This window comes from Lytechinus pictus, chromosome 5 (assembly GCF_037042905.1).
Source record: "Lytechinus pictus isolate F3 Inbred chromosome 5, Lp3.0, whole genome shotgun sequence".
Lineage (NCBI taxonomy): Eukaryota > Metazoa > Echinodermata > Echinoidea > Temnopleuroida > Toxopneustidae > Lytechinus > Lytechinus pictus.
The window spans coordinates 36,336,247-36,353,218 of record NC_087249.1 but is presented as its reverse complement, the minus strand read 5'-3'; the positions used below and the strand labels follow the sequence as shown (position 1 = coordinate 36,353,218).

General features: G+C 36.1%; 1 long non-coding RNA gene across 1 annotated transcript; it reads left to right on the top strand.

Annotated features, from left to right (window-relative positions):
* Positions 1-6,592: 6,592 nt before the first annotated feature.
* Positions 6,593-15,298, top strand: LOC135154292 (uncharacterized). Its single transcript, XR_010293748.1, has 3 exons — positions 6,593-6,724; positions 13,908-14,024; positions 14,560-15,298. It is a non-coding gene; the product is annotated as an uncharacterized LOC135154292 (long non-coding RNA).
* The last annotated feature ends 1,674 nt before the right edge of the window (positions 15,299-16,972 follow it).

The following is a 16,972-nucleotide window of genomic DNA, read 5'->3' as shown; positions in this document are numbered from 1 at the left end:
GCTCAGTGACAAAGAAATTAACCTGCTCTGACCAGTGAAAATCACCATAGCTGAAGGGATTCACAAAAGAATACACCTACATGAAATCAATTAAAATAGTTAGAATCACCTATTTCATGTTCTATGGAGATAAAAAAAAAAAAAATTCAGTTCACTATATGTCAAATCAATTACTTGAATTAAAATAGGCCTACTATTTATAGTTTCTGAATCCAAATCCTGCAATTAAAGTATACATCCAAAGAAAATTCACGAAAGTGATGATTATAGACAAATTATATATGAATGGAAAGGTCTTGTCTTTTTATACACAAATATGTCACTAAAAAGTCTTATTGATGTCGTGGAAATGCAAGAAATGAAATTATTAGAGACCCTTCTCAGCCGCCCCCAGACAGACAGTCACGCGATCAAAAACAGTCGAGAATAATGACGTCACATGATCGACTCACTCTGTGCAAGCCAGCAGTACACTGATAGCTGATTCACCTTCCTGGTCTCTATTTTTCTTTGAATTTACCGTTTTCTTCATGTATTGTGATATCCGAATTCTGTTTTCGACAACTTCAGACTATAAGGGAACCAGAACTGTGTTATTTTGCCCGTTTTTTATTGAATTGTGAACTGGAAAGATCGATTTTGTCCACTCGACAGTCTTCGTTGTGTTGCTCTACTATTAACTATTGAAAAACTCCAAGCTGCACGGTCCCATTCACTTGCTCCCGATGCATGTTGCAGGCTACGCTGTTTGATCCAGTCAAAAGTCAAGGTAAGCATGTTTGGAAACTGTACTTGTTCTGACGATGCATTCAGGTCAGATGACAGATACAGATCTGATATAAGTTTAGAATCATGCATTTTGGCATAACTACTATTAAAATTAAAAAGTTTTTATTTTAGAAATAATGTTTTTGCACAATTCCAGCAGATTTTTTCTTCAGATTTCTAAAACTGGTCAGGACTCAGGCAGGCGATTAAATTATTTAGGAGCACTGGTATGGACCATGGCTGAAAATCTGCTGTTTCAGAGGAATGTTTAAGTTTTTATTATACACAGAATTATATCACCATGATGCCGATGTCATGAAGCCAGACAAATTTTCAGCAGTGATTACCCTGATTCCTGGCCAAAATCACTCACACGTATTGCGAGGTTAGTATTACTATTAGTATACTAACCTCGCACCACGAACCGCGTTTGGCAGTGGATTTCTAACTAGTGGGTCGCGCGTGCTGGGATCTCACTTCTTGGGTTCACAACACACGACTTCTATGGCCTGAATTTTCTGTGCGCGGCGGCATGTAATGAACCCTTGGGTGGGCCAAAATTAGAGTCTGGTGTTTCTTTCTGATAAGAGTGTTGCTGCATATATGTATGCGTAATGCCTTCAACAATGAAGATAAATGCAATCTTTGTAATGACACAGAGACTCAGAGAGCACCGTACCTCAAGTGATGTTCGTGTAGTCTCCACTTCACTACTGCTACAGCCTACACTACGCTACACACCTACCCGGGTAGGTGTGGCGTACATGTACGGTAGTGTAGCGGTAGTGAAGTGGAGTGGGGCCTACACAAACATCACTTGAGGTAGAGCACCAGTGTTCTGAGTGGAACTTTTCAGGTGTCTAAACCTACTATCATTTGTTGTTGACTGGGAATTACATGCCACCGCACGTCATCAATCATCACGATAATTAAATTCATACTTTGATTTGATTATTTAAACTATTTATTTTTTTCTCTCTTCTACACACAGATCTGCACACTTGCTGACTCTGGTGACTTCTGGTCTCTGCTTGCTACCTCAATCTGGGAGATTCCATCATGTCCTTTTACTATGATTTGGATATAGCCATTTTTTCTTCACTCTTTCCAGGACCTACGGTTTGCAAGTTGTGGACTGATAATGATACAAAAGAAAATTTTTCTTTATCAATCTTGGAAACAATTTTGAGCACAGTTTTGGAGAGAACTAAGAAATTTGACTTGGACAGGAATACAGCTTGTCAAAAATAATAACACACAATTTAAACGAAAGAACAATTTTAATGTTACTAGGGCATTTTGCGAGAAATGTTATACTCAATCACACGTCCCAAATCAAGGGTAAGTCCTTTGATTAAACATGTAGTTGAATTGGGATTGCAACTCGACCTTATTATGCTTGAATTTGAATTTAAGACTTACGCTTGATTTGCAATTGAACATAAGTTTCTTGCAGTGCCCCATAATTATGTTTTGTTATCAGATATTTAACGTGCTGATTTTTCTCGAAAGGTATAATATATTTGTCCTTTTAAACGGTATTTGAATATGGGTACGCCTTTTATTTGTTTTCCACAATATTTATTGCATGTATGAACAGAAGTGAAATATTTATTGTGAAGCACTGTGAATGTTGTGTGCTGTTGTGTGATGGTTCATCATTTTTGTTATAAGACTGAAAGCCTGGTGGATGTGAGGAAGTGGCCTGGATGAAAGAAAAGTGAACATGTGTCCAATTACTGATTTGCATATTCTAAGACAATTTTGTTTCTGGATAAATTTTGCTATGCATTCCCTACATTAAGAGTAAAGGAGAAGTCCACGCAATCAAAAATTCATTTGAATTTAAAGAAAAATAACAAGATATTGCAGGAAATTTCATAAAAACTTTGATTCAAATTTATATAATTACTATTTTAACAGTTCCGTAAATATAACCTATTGTGATCAGATGAAGAGTTTCCTATCGTCAAATCTGCAAAGAATAAAACACAAAATGCCACAAAAAATAGAAACGAATGTGATGTGAGTGACAACTCTAAATTGCATATCATTGTTTTGTGTATATGACTGTTTTGAGTAAAAACAACAAGGGAAATTACTCTATTCAAATAATTTTTAGTTGATGTGGACTTGACTTTTAACTCTACCCCTCCCATCCCAAATAAGAGTAGAAATAATCTAATCAAGAACTTGAAAATCAAAAGCAGCAATTAAGAAACAAGTTTTGATAAATACAGGTCTGAATAGAATTTCACAAGAAAATAAAAAGAGAAAAAAAGATGGGTAGGGACGGGGAAGGAATAAAAAAAAAATACCCAGAAAAAAAAATCCGAGTTTCGAACCAGGGTCCTCGCACATGACAAAACAATGGCCAACGCATTTGGCCACAGACCATTGCCCTATCGGACAGGCATTTTTAAGATATATGAAAGAAAGTCCGCTCGCCGCTGTTTCCTAATAATGCTTCGGCAATTCAACTGCAATTTCAGTCATTTCGCGATGGATATTGCCGTGTTTTTTTGTGGTTCCTGACTTTGCTACTTAATGAAATTTCATAATTTTTGTTCAGTCATAAAGAAGAATGTCTATGCTTTATATTGATTATAACATTAATGTGACGCAAGTGTGATTTCTACGTGAAAATGTGCTTTGTTTATTCACATATATTTCTTGAAAAAAAAAAAATTTCTAAGCTAAATATCGGTTACCAAAATACGTTAAATGTGCACTTTTTTTCACTGTTCAGTAAATTCAAACTTTTATCTATATAACAAGACCAATCTTAAGAGGAATAAACAATTCTAAGAGCAAAAAACGCTGATTGGAAAGATCGTCTCGAATGGGCTGCTGTCCCCTTATAAAAATCGCCAATGGTATTTGAATGGTGGCGAATGGTAGTTGAATGGTGATCTGAATGGTAAATGGTACGCGAATGGTATTTAAGTGGTGTTTCAATGGTAAGTTCTTAATGGTAAGTGGTGGTTTATGGTAGTTGAATGGTGATCTGAATGGTAAATGGTACGCGAATGGTATTTAAGTGGTGTTTCAATGGTAAGTTCTTAATGGTAAGTGGTAGTTTATTTAATGGTAAATGGTATACCATATACCCAATGGTGTCTCAGTGGTATGTGTCTAATGGTATGATTGGTATGATGAATGGTATACCATACCCAATGGTGTCTCAGTGGTATACAATGGTGTCTCAGTAGTATGTGCCTCTAATGGTATGATTGGTATGATGAATGGTATACCATACCCAATGGTGTCTCAGTGGTATACAATGGTGTCTCAGTAGTATGTGCCTCTAATGGTATGATTGGTATGATGAATGGTATACCATATACCCAATGGTGTCTCAGTGGTATTCAATGGTGTCTCAGTAGTATGTGACTCTAATGGTATGATTTGTATGGTGAATGGTATACCATATACCAATTGTGTCTCAGTGGTATACAATGGTGTCTCAGTAGTATGTGCCTCTAATGGTATGATAAATGGTATACCATACCCAATGGTGTCTCAGTGGTATACAATGGTGTCTCAGAATCTCAGTAGTATGTGCCTCTAATGTTATGATTTGTATGGTGAATGGTATACCATATACCAATGGTGTCTCAGTGGTATACAATGGTGTCTCAGTAGTATGTGCCTCTAATGGTATGATTGGTATGACGAATGGTATACAATATACCAATGGTGTCTCAGTCGTATTCAATGGTGTCTCAGTAGTATGTGCCTCTATAATGATATGATGGTGAATGGTATACCATATACCCAATGGTGTCTCAGTGGTATCCAATAGTCTCAGTGGTATATGTGTAATGGTATGATTTGTATCAATGGTATACCATATGCCCAATATGGTGTCTCAGTAGTATGTGCCTATATAGTGGTATAATTAATGGAAAGTTGTTGGATAATTGTAACGCAATTGTGGCTTAGTGGTGTGTGCCTAATGAATGCTATTTATGTTAATGGTGAATGGTATGCCCAATTGCATTACCCAATAACATAATTCCGAAGATTTAAAGAGAAAAAAGATCAAAGATTAAAAATTAGAATTATTAAAAATTTTGAGTTGTGACTTTTATGCGAGCAGCTTCCCCAAATCAGGCCCATTCGCTCATGATGGCAAACATGGTCTGTTGCATTCTTTTAAATTGTCTTTGTCTTTATTAAGTAAAAGGCCTATATGTGTTTAAATATTATTGAACCAGTGCTTAAAATACAATATTATTAATTTGTTATATTTTACAATTGTACATATTACCTTCTAAATTTATATCTGATGCATTGAGTGCAAAAAAAAAGGAGTCAATGAAATCTTATTTGATAAAAAGGGTTTTTATTGTACCTTAATATCAACGGACAAATTATTTCACAGCCGCTCCCGAAAGGGAAGATATAATCATCATTTACCGTAAAAATCTTGAAATTAAAACATGCAAGTTTTAAAGAGCATGAACAAGATGTGTATCGTACTAAATAGAAAATTGTACATTTCACCATCCTTTCTTTTCTCTTTTTGTTTCTTGGTATAATTTGCACGGCACACCACCTCTCCTATCTGTACGGTATACAGTTTTTTTATGTAACGCCCCCCCCCCTTCTTGAAAGTTTTGTTCTATTTTTAAATTAATTTTCTTATTTAATTATGGCCACTTTTTATAAAGAGAGCTATGGGGTGTTGCAAGAAAATATTTGCAGTCAATCCCAAAATTCGGCTGCAAATTTACAAGTGATAGACTACTTTCATCTAAAGTAAACCAATTTATAGATTTATTGATGGAAGAAACAATAAATCAGTTGCAAGTTTGCAATGAAAAGTAAGACTTTCAATTGATTTTGGAGTTTGAAATTGACTTGCGTTCAACTGCAAGTTTCTTGCAATGTCCCATAGGTCATTATTTTGCTTAAAATGAATTTACTGTTGGTTGTCTTCCTCCCCCAACCCCTATTGAAATTCCCATCGGCAAACCCTGATTTTGGTCTGCAACGACCAAAGCCCCCTCCCGGCCAATTTATATATCGCTACTACTGCTTTAATTTTGATCATAAAACGTTTATTTTTTTTTCTTTACAAATTGTGTTTTAATTATTTTTTCTCACTCATGGATGGTGTTTATAAAGAGGAGAGCTATTCTAGGCCGGTCATTACTTGCTTAATTGAAATGATTTGTCTGTTATTGTCTTGCCCTCCCCCCCCCCCCCTTAGTATCAAAATTCCCTGCCGCCAGGCTAGTACAATATGTAACAGAAAAAATCTAATGAACGAAATTCTCAATTGCAATCAAAACAAAAGCGAAATTAAACAAAGAGAGAATTAAAGGAAAAAAGAAATAAGTAAAAAATATATATATCGAAAAACAGAAAAATAAATAAAAAAAAAAGAAAAGAAAAAGACTAAGACAAAGAAAAGAAGAAAGACTGAACAGAAAAAAAGAAGGAAAAAGAAAAAAAGACAATGGAAAGAAAAAAAAGAAAGACATGGAATTGTAGAACAGAAAAAAATTGAGCAAAATGATTTTTTTCATTCAAAGGATAAGCAGTGGCAAAAATTGACTGCATGGTTAATTGCCAACCCAGAACCAATCAAGAAAAAGACACCCCTGATTTGGTCTTACATGCAATTCACTCCTCCCACATATCGGGATGTATCTTGGCTAAGAAGCCCCCTCCCCCTGATTTGGTCTTGATTTACCCCCCCCCCCCCCCAAATATCGGGATGTGCATTGGCTGCGCTGCTAGCTAGCTCGCTCTATGTATGTAAGTGTTGTTCTCGCACGCGCGCGCGCACGTACGCATGTAACCGCCAATTGCAATATTTGAAAAAAGAACCCGATCAACCACTGTTTTGCTGTTCAGAAGTCCGTCTATAATTCATCATAAACTAAAGGAACACAGGTCAGATTCGGACAACGACTTCAAATTCATTCGCAGAATACGCTAAACAGTAAGTTAGATACCAATTTTCTTTGATATTGTTTTCGTAGTTAGTGGCTCGGCCTGATTTTCTAGAATGTTACTGTTAGTGTTACTGTTAGATGTCGTTGTACTGCCACGGGGATTCACTGCCACCGTACCGCCACTGCCCCGTTGGCACGGGCCGGGACACGCCTGTCTCTGGCGAAATGGATTATGGGGTGCGTTAATATGCCTTTGTATTGGCTGAGGTGAGCTGAGCCGAGCAATGTCATTGAGTAGTAATTCGCTCGTATGGTCTGATATCTATTGTCAATGTTTTACAAAACCATCTCTGAATACCGGTATGAATTTATGAATGAATGACTTGTTAAATTAATGGCATGCTGTACAGTGCAGTACTGTCATGACATTGACTGTCAGTGTCAAAGTGTCAATTAGGCCATTGGTTACTGCACAACATTGACATTGTTTCACTGAAATGGAAATCTTGCCGAAAAATATTGCTCTGGAATGAGGCCTATAATTTGTTGTTGTTGGTAGATAATGTTGGTAAATTAAGATGACATGGACATGGTAGTATTCAGGTGAAACATGGTAAGGTGTCCTAAATTTTAAAACATAAAGCAAAGCCTTAAAGGCTACGCAGGCCCTAAAAAGCTACGCACCACTTATTGCGCATGCAATTTCAATGGTAAAATGTGCACTTTGTGTGCGGAACTGTGACTGGAGAGAGTGACAAACGATTCCTATTCAATTTTTCTAGAGAGACTGCAATAATTATTCAGAGAAAACCTACAACTGTTTGGAATTAACATATTTTAGAAATTGAGGCAGAGAAATATTCCATGATAAATCAAGAAGTGTTCTGAAAACATGGCGGGATTTTGGTATTAGTGAGTTGTGTGATATTTTCTTCTTGGTTAGGCCTAAGGTTTTTTAGAATATTTATTACATATGAATACGATATAATTTGTTCAAATATAAAAATTGGCATAGTTTTTGACGTTTGTAAACAAAATTTGTAGTTTACATGTATATGTATGTATCCCCCCCCCCCCAAAAAAAAAAGGGCCTATACTAATCTGAACTCAGCCATGCCGGCTGACTAAAATCACAATTTCTGAATTTTTTCCTTGGGATTTTTCCGTGGGATTGGGCGCTAATTTCGCACCGATCAACTTCGAGCAAAGTTCACCACCAAATGTTGTTCTCAAATGTCATATCAAGTCTGAATTGCATTTGAATGTCCATATGCCCACCGCTTTTCCGAATATCGGGAACAGCTGTATATCGGCTTCGATCTCTACGTCATTGTTTGAATCCTCATGCGTTGCTTTGCCGTAATTTTTATATGGACTGAAGTTCGTAACCAAATCATGCAAACTGCCGCAGGCAAATCTTTTGGTCGCTAACTTCAGTCCTTATAAATAATGGCAAAGCCAAGCAAAGTGATGTCTGACTGAGAATTTGAACGATAACGTAATGTTTAATGTTGGGGCCCGCAAAGATAACCTGGCTTGAGCCCGGACCGGAAGGTTTAGCAAAAAAAATTCTGGGTCCTGGATCGGCCCGGAACTCGGAGTCACCGCTCAACACCGCTGCTGCACTTTTGTACCCTGCGATGTTAGCGAACTAATTTAACCTAAATATTTGTCCGTATCAATTCACTGAGCATCAGGAACATCTTTATTCCGGCTTCCACCATGATTTCATCATTCGAGTTATCAGATTTAGGGTCTCACTCCACTGTATATTTATTTGGATATTTGCTGAAGTTAGCGATTACAACGCGCAAACACGAAGTCAACAGTGTTGCTGCCCTCTGCGATCGTTTGGCAAAATCTGACTAAGAATTTTAACTAAGACGTCGAGATCAAAGCTAAAATAATGCTGTTTCCACTGCTCAAAGTGGCTGAAATTCATGTAAAGGATAAATTAAGTTAGATTATTCGAGAAAATAGATGAGCTTGGTTCATGAATAGTGGTAAATGGTCGCATTATCTTGGTGTTTATTTGGTATTTTTCGGAGACATAACAGCTTCTGATCTTCACTGTTTTGGCTCTCAACCCGGACCGGCTTGGCCTGGGGAAAATCCCCCCAACTCACTGGTCTCTGAATTCCACCCCGGCATGGCTCCCACCATTACGATAACATCGGGAATGGAGCCAAAATACCGCTGTTCCCGATCGTGATGTTTGGAAAAATGGTGGGCATACTGTGTATTGACCTCAAAATGTGTGTAGACAATTACTGGTGGAAAATTTTGCTCGAAGTTGGCTGGTGTGAAACTGCATTAGTGCGGGAGAATAATCTGAGATCCTTTCATAGGGCTAGGCAAATTCATTTTTAAAGTTAATTATATTTTTTTAAATTAAGTTTGTCCTGTGATCACTTTTTATCTGTGTTTATTTATTTACTGATCAAAAACTTGCCCAAAATAATGTCTAGAATTCACCCACTGGCATATGATTGTCCCGGGACGGATCCTGGATTTCTCAAGGCGGGGGGGGGGGGGGGGCACATTTTTTCAGGAAACTTTAACAAGCACAAAAAAAGAGATCTTTACTTGTGTATGAGACAATTACCGTGTTTACACTTGATCAGCTTTTGGTTTATCTTGCACTGCATTTACACGCTGTTACAGCTTGCGGTGCAGAATCAAAAACCTCAATTGATACTCTCACCAACAATATACGTCATAATAAAGACAACGCTGGATCCGTGCGCTTACAATTATGTCACAATGGTAAAGTAAATGAAATGCTCACCAATTGCCGATGCAGAATCGGCTTTCTGTTTACACGTAGTAAAAAAGCCGATTCTGCATCGGCTCGCGGTTCTGAACCTACTACTTTGGTGGTGCAAATTGCTGATTCTGGACCGCGAGCCGATGCAAGTTAATTGTGTTTTACACGCTATGAAAAAGCCGATTAAGTGTAAACACGGTATACATTTCCGTTAGAAATATTTGCTGTAACTTTCAAAAGGAGGGACACACTTGTGTAAAGACGCCATATTTACATTAAACACATTGGCCCGTATTCTGATAGCGTGGTTTAACTTAACCCTAGTCTAAGTGTGGTAATAAACTGCCATATTTAAACCTAGGTTTAAGTTTCGTATTCCGATAGCAAGGTTTAAGTTAACCCTGGTCTAAGTGTGGTAATAAATCCTCAAAAAGTTAAACTCGCGCAGGGGGTAGTTTAAGCCTGGTTTAAATCCAACAAATCATGGCCAACAATTTTTTAGAATTTATGCCTATATTACATTTCGAGCTACTTCCTCAGTTTTTAACCGATTTTCATGAAATTTGGAACACACATTGGTCTCAAGGTAAGGAGGTGTAAGAATTTTTTTCCCCTTTTTTCGGAAATTGTGTTGCCATGGTAACAGTATATTATGGTTCAAAATTTTGCCGTTTAAAATACTTCATCAGTTTTCTACCAATTCTCAAGAAAGTTGGCTAACACATTGGTTTTGAGGTAAAGATGTGCAAGACACATTTTTGCATGTGTCGGAAATTGTGTTGCCATGGTAACAGTATATTATGGCAAAAACTATGTATAAATCTTGCTGTTCCAACTACTTCCTCAGTTTTTAACCAATTCTCATGAAATTTGGCACATACATTAGTCTTAATGTGAAGATGTGCAAAACATATTCTATACCTAAAGTATATAAAAATTGCGTTGCCATGGTAACATATCAAATATCGAAAATTAGATGAAAAACTTGTGGTTTTAGGGCCTAATTACTTTATAATTTTTTAACCATTTCTCATGATATTTGGCACAGACATAAGTCTTGAGGTGAAGATTTGCAAGACACATTTTTGCATGTGTCGGAAATTGTGTTGCCATGGTAACGGTATATTATGGCAAAAACTATGTAAATATCTTGCAATTTCAACTACTTCCTAAGTTTTAACCAATTCTCATGAAATGTGGTACAAACATTAGTCTTGATGTGAGGATGTGCAAAAAATATTTTATGTCTTTATAAAAAAAATCATGTTGCCATGGTAACAAATCAAATATAAAAAATTAAATGAAAATCTTGTGATTTGAACTACTTTATCAATTTCCAACTGGTCAATTCTCTTAAAAGTTTGGCACATACATTAATGTGGAGATGAAGATGTCTAAGACATATTTTTGCCTGTATCAGAAATCGTGTTACCAAGGTAACAACATATTACATAATGAAATTAGGTGAAAATCTTGCGGTTTGAACTCCTTCATTAGTTTTCAACTAATTCTTATTGGTTTTGAGGTATAGATCTGCAAGACATATATTTGTGTGTGTTGGAAACTTTGTTGCCATGGTAACGTCATATTAAATCAATAAATGTGTAAACACATCTCGTGGATTGAACTTCTTCATTTTATGACATAGGCCTATGCTCATGAAATTTAGAACACATAGGTTTTGAGGTAAAATAATCTGCAAGACACATTTTCTCATTCATCAAAATGTGTTTGTATGGTAACTACACACACCAAAATAAGATTAAGACAATGGTCAATGCTAACTGTTGTTGGCTACATAGAGAATTACATGTAGCTGTAGGCTTAGTTCTAGTTTTAAGGGGGGTGCTAGACCTCTAGATCTCGAACTACAGTCCCTAGCTTTAGATCTAGGCCTAGATCTAGTAATATTAATCCAACGTTAGATCTCTAGCCTTCTTCCTTTTTCAGGCCTAACGTTAGACGAGTAGATCTACTGTAGACTAGCTTACATTTACTATTTTTCGATTTAGAATCTAAATTGAATGTCTACAAATCTCTAGATCTAGACCTATTACATGTAGACCTAGACTGATACAGATCTAGTTCTAGATCTAGATAGGGTCTAACTTTTAGTCTAAGTTATTTAGTCTAGAACTAGGCCAGCGTTAGAGATTCTAGATCATACAGTAAGTCAGTAGACTAGATAGCACAGACTAACGTTAGGCCTAGATCTAAATTCTAACATAAATCTAGGCCTGGCCTAGTCTAGTCAAGACTAAGCTGTTGTTGGTCTAGGTTTAGGCCTGTTTTTTAGTCCTGGACCTGGAAACCTAAACAAGTCCCCAAAAATATTTAAATAAAATAAAAACCTCAAAGAAACAGATATGGACCTAAAACAGGAGTATAGAGAGATGTCTAGGAGTACTAGGCTTAATTCTAAATTTAGCCAGGCCTAGTTTAAGTAGTTACTTGGCAAGCAATGCATAGCGATCTAACAGTAACACTGTAGACAGGGATAACCATCGTTTCTGGGGATTTATTGAAAAAATTATGACATTTTACTGTCATATATTGGTGAGAGAGGCCAACGTAGACTGTCATACTCATCATATACATTACTAGTTCAGCGGAACAATACAGAGACTGAAGCTTTATGACAAATCAGATCTATTCTACTACAAAGTAGGCCTACTAGATTCTAACTAAGACTAAGGTTAGAATATAGATCTATATCTATCCCTGTCCCAAGGCTAAGCCAGCCTAAGTCCTGAATCATGTTCCAGGCCTAGACCAATACTATAAATATGTAGCTTCAGTCTCGCTTGCTTCACTACTCACTAACGTTAGACTACGGTTTGCTTCAGGAAAGTAAAAAAAGTCAAAACAATGTTCAATTCTCCTCCAAACAATTGGGCCTAAGCTAGATCTAACTATAGCCTAGGCCTAATGTTAGACCCAAGACTACTCTCAAAAGTTACAAAAATTTTCCCTTACTTAAAGTTAGAATAAAGATGTCGACCTCTTAACTTATTGTTTTAGATCTAGGACTAGAGTCTAGACTCTAGAGTGGGTGAGGTGAATCTATTCAATTTAGATTTTGACAAACATGAAAAGCAATCGATGGGACTGATACACAAAAAACTATGCAGGTCACTCGGTTTGGGATTTAAATGTTTCAGTAATTAACAAATATGAAGATCATCTGAATGAAAATTTCTTACCATATATGGGTGATGAATGCTTTTCTTTCACTACAATAGTTGTAATTAGTTTCCATAAAATCCAAATTTTTAAGAAAAAACAACTTTAGTGACATTTTTTCAACTTTGTTGCAGTCATCCCTGCAGCAGTAATTTACCAAAAAATGCTAGTCTTGGTTAAAGAGGATTATTATTTCCAAAAAGAATTTTAAACCCGGGTTTAACCCAGGTTTAGTTAAACCTGGCTATCAGAATACCAAAATAATTAAACTACACTTAGACCAGAGGTGAGGTTTAGAGGAGGTTTAGTTAAACCAGGGTTAACTTTAGACTAGGGTTAAGTTAAACCTGCTATCAGAATACGGGCCATTGGCCCGAATTCACAAAGGTGGTTTTGAAATCCCACGGTTGAGTCCATGGTGTATGCAGATTTCCTGTATAAATTACGCTTAATTTAGCACGTATCTTGCGCGTGTATAAAAAATGTCAAATTCTGATGCGCGCTTTTGTCGCAGTGCGCCAAATTGACGCCTGTTACCACTGTTTGAAGAGTGGACTCATTAATTCAAAACAGTGGACTCGTGATTAAAATAGCGTGGATAACCACGGCAACAGGCGTCAATTTGGCGCACTGTGACAAAAGCGCGCATCAGCATTGGACATATTTTGATATACGCTGTAAATAAGCGTAATTAATACAGGATATCTCCATAAATCATGGACTCAACCGGGGTTTTCAAAACCACCTTTTTGAATTCGGGCCATTGACTATTGCTCTTATAAGGGGGGGGGGGAGGTAGGGGCACAGGTCAATTGTGCCCATCTGGATCCGCTACTGTGATTGTCAATACCAAGAAAAGAAAATCATATTGAATGTTATCAATTAATTGATTAGGCCTACCTTTTGAAAACTGCTGCTCTGGAAATATGACTTCAGATCATTCTTTTTCTATTAGATAATTTTCTCTTGCATATCTACATGATTGCTGATCAAAACACGTTACGCAGCAGAGTAACTGTGTTATATTGATCTATATATTTCCAGCATGCACACACAGAAAATCTTTGGTGAGGGAATTTTATTTCTGTGACATCAATGTCAAACATATTTTCAAGTGAATTTGCTGCATATGTTGAAATAAAAATGATCATGATGCTGTATATGAGTGAATCATTGAATTTTGGAGCTTAAAGAAAGTTTTACTATATTAGTATTATATTTTTGTTTTTATCTGCACATGCATATTTTCCAACACTCAAATTGATTTTATTTCATTTAAGATTGGACGACGGATACACTGGATGATAATGTAGATGGTCCAGGATTATCTGGGAAGGAAACTACAGGTGTTGAACACAGAAAACCGTTTACAAGAAAACAACTGGAGTTTGTGAAAGGTAATTGTGTAAGAATTCACTTCAGTGGAAAAAATTGCAAAGCTTCATTAAATAAAACAGATTGTACTCCTGCAGTGACATAGCTGAAAAAAAACTTGTGAGGAATGGTAAAAATACTGAAAAAGGCCAAATGTCATCCCCATTTATAGGATTACACGTCCTTTCTAACACCCCCCCCCCCCTGGAAAAAAATCAATATGCTGGCGGGGGGGGGGTGGAAACTTTGGCCCCAGGTATGCATGTGGTATGGTATTTGTCATCATTTGGGCAACCTCCCATTAATTTAACGGGTTATTTTCTGCTAATCTATGGTTAAACATGAATTTCTTTATCATATTGTACAAAATGTTTTGTTGATATTTGTTAATTGGTACTATTCAATTGAAGGGTAGTGTATTATGCAAATTTCTCGATATTTTAGAAAAATATATCAATTTCTCAAGAAAGCTTGCACGCACGGCAAGCATTGATGTTTTGAACCCGTAGCTGACATACTGTCCTTTGCATTGTTTTCATCCCATATTCCTTATTACAGCTGCAAGAAATTAATCTTGCCGGGTACGCATTCACTTCACCTTGGTCGAGTGCAGCACAGTGGATAAATGTGTTGCTGAAGGAAAATACCATTGCTAGGATTCAAACCCACGACACTCTGTTGAAAGGTGAGAGTCAGAACCACTAGACCACGACGCACCCACAATTAACAAGCTGATGTCATACCCCCACTTGTTCTTTTGTATTTTATAACAAGAATTCATGTTTATTCACATTTTGACCTCCAAGAACTAAAAAGTGGAGTGAAAATTTATTTAATGTAAACGCATGCATTGCTTGAAATCATTTCATGCTACGTGGGACATATCATACACACGTGTACGAAAATATGAAATTATTATGATTTCATTTTATAACATAAGCCTAACACAAATTCCTGACGATCATGTGCACATTCCAGTAATTTTTCCCAAAATGTTGCTAAACCTTCAAATCAAAGACTTTGTTATCAGATTTTAACGAAATTGTCAACATTATGCTTTTCTGATTAATTCTCTTCCTACCTAAATCTCCCCTCTTCTCATGCTTTCTTTCTATGGTCCCCTTCATTCTCCTTATAACTATGTTATATGTAAAATGTAACCGGTCGTCCAACCCATTTGATTGAAGGGCTAGGTACTCTAGACTGAAAGTTATGTGATTTAAATTCAAAGAGTACATCAGACAAAAAAAAAACACTGACAATTTCATCAAAATTGAATGAGGATTAACGAAATTATGACGAATTAAAGTTGTTATTTTTTGGTAAAACTGTTCTCTGCAAGTCCTCATGAATATACAAGATCCCAATTTATATATTTTTTTGTATTATATGAATTCAAATTTTGTCCAAGCTAGGTTGTAAAAAATACGATTGACTACTGATTTACTGTGTAAGACAAAAATTATATTATTTCTCACACATAGTTGAGTTATTCATCTGATTCAACACAACAAAAATAGACAAAAAAGAAATAAGTGGGAATCTTGTATATTTGAACTATGGGAAATAGTTAAAAAATAGATTTGCTACTAAGAATTATTTTCTATATGATTTGCAAAATATTAGAAAAAGATGTCGCTATTTTTCTTGTTTTTTTTTCTATTTTCATGATATTTTCTTTATTATTCTATATATTCTATTTTTGATATAGATATTATTTATTTCTTTATGTATCTTTAATGTATTTATGATAAACTTTTGGCATGTTTCTACAGAAAATCATTAAAAACGATTTATCTTTTCCGGACTCAAAAACCTTATCGCCCTTAAACCAACCTGCTTCTACAAACTGAATAATCTGATTAACTCGCTTTTCGCGTTGCAAATACGGCGGAAATCAGAAAATTCAACCTATAACCTCACGTTGCATTGTACATATGTCCAAAATTGCATCTTCTTAGGAAAATTTTCAAAATTTGTGGTAGATCTCACTCAATGTAGCAGGTATACGTGTTGCACGATCAGCTGGCGAGATCGAAAAGGCCAGAATGTGCAAATATATGTACTGCGAAATTGCACTTCCGGGATTAAGCACTTCCGCCAGACACGATACGCTATTTTGCCGTGTGTTTTTACAGAAAAGTTAAACGGATTAACATGGCAATAACCACCTCTCAGAGATGGTTATGAGAAACCATATTTTGCTTGAAGCAGTTTATCAATAAACCGCATCGCGTCTGTTTCTACAAAATTCTACAGGAAAGTTTTCCGGGATTCTGGATACTTACGCGGGTAATACCTTTTAACGATTCTATGTAGAAACACGCCGTTTGATATATCTTTTAGGTGAAAAGAAAATAGAGAAATATTAGGAGGTTACTATTTTCCCCCCTTTTGGGGATATTTATTTCCTCTAAGTTTGGTACTCTTTACCTTTAATCATTTGGCCATGTGAAGGCTATCACACATTTTGAGTTTAATCTTCGAAATTTGGTGTTCATCAGTTTGTTGTCCAAACTCTGTCTTACATGTAGATTTGTTTATAGGAAGATTAACATAATATCTATGTGGAGTGCAATCATTGACCTCTTGTAGAGTCGTGCAGTCACATGTATTCATAATGCTGGTGCTTTTATGCCATACATGTACTTGTCAATACTGGGTTCCACTCTTTTGTACTTGAACTTATTAGTAAAAAAAAATATTTTATTAATGCCATTGAAGTAGCTGTGTGAAAGCAATTACACACAACAGATTTAAAATCAAGGTTATTGTATTACAAGTATCAGGTTTGTTTGCAGAACAGTGGTTTTGCCAAGTACTCAATCCACGTAAAAAGCCATCAGAGAGAACAGGTTTATTCTTGGAAATGTTATTCATTTGTTGTTTTTCAATTAAACTCTGTCTTGATACATGTTTATTTTAGATACCAAGATTGACAGAATATAGATGTCAACGAGGAGCAAAGTCA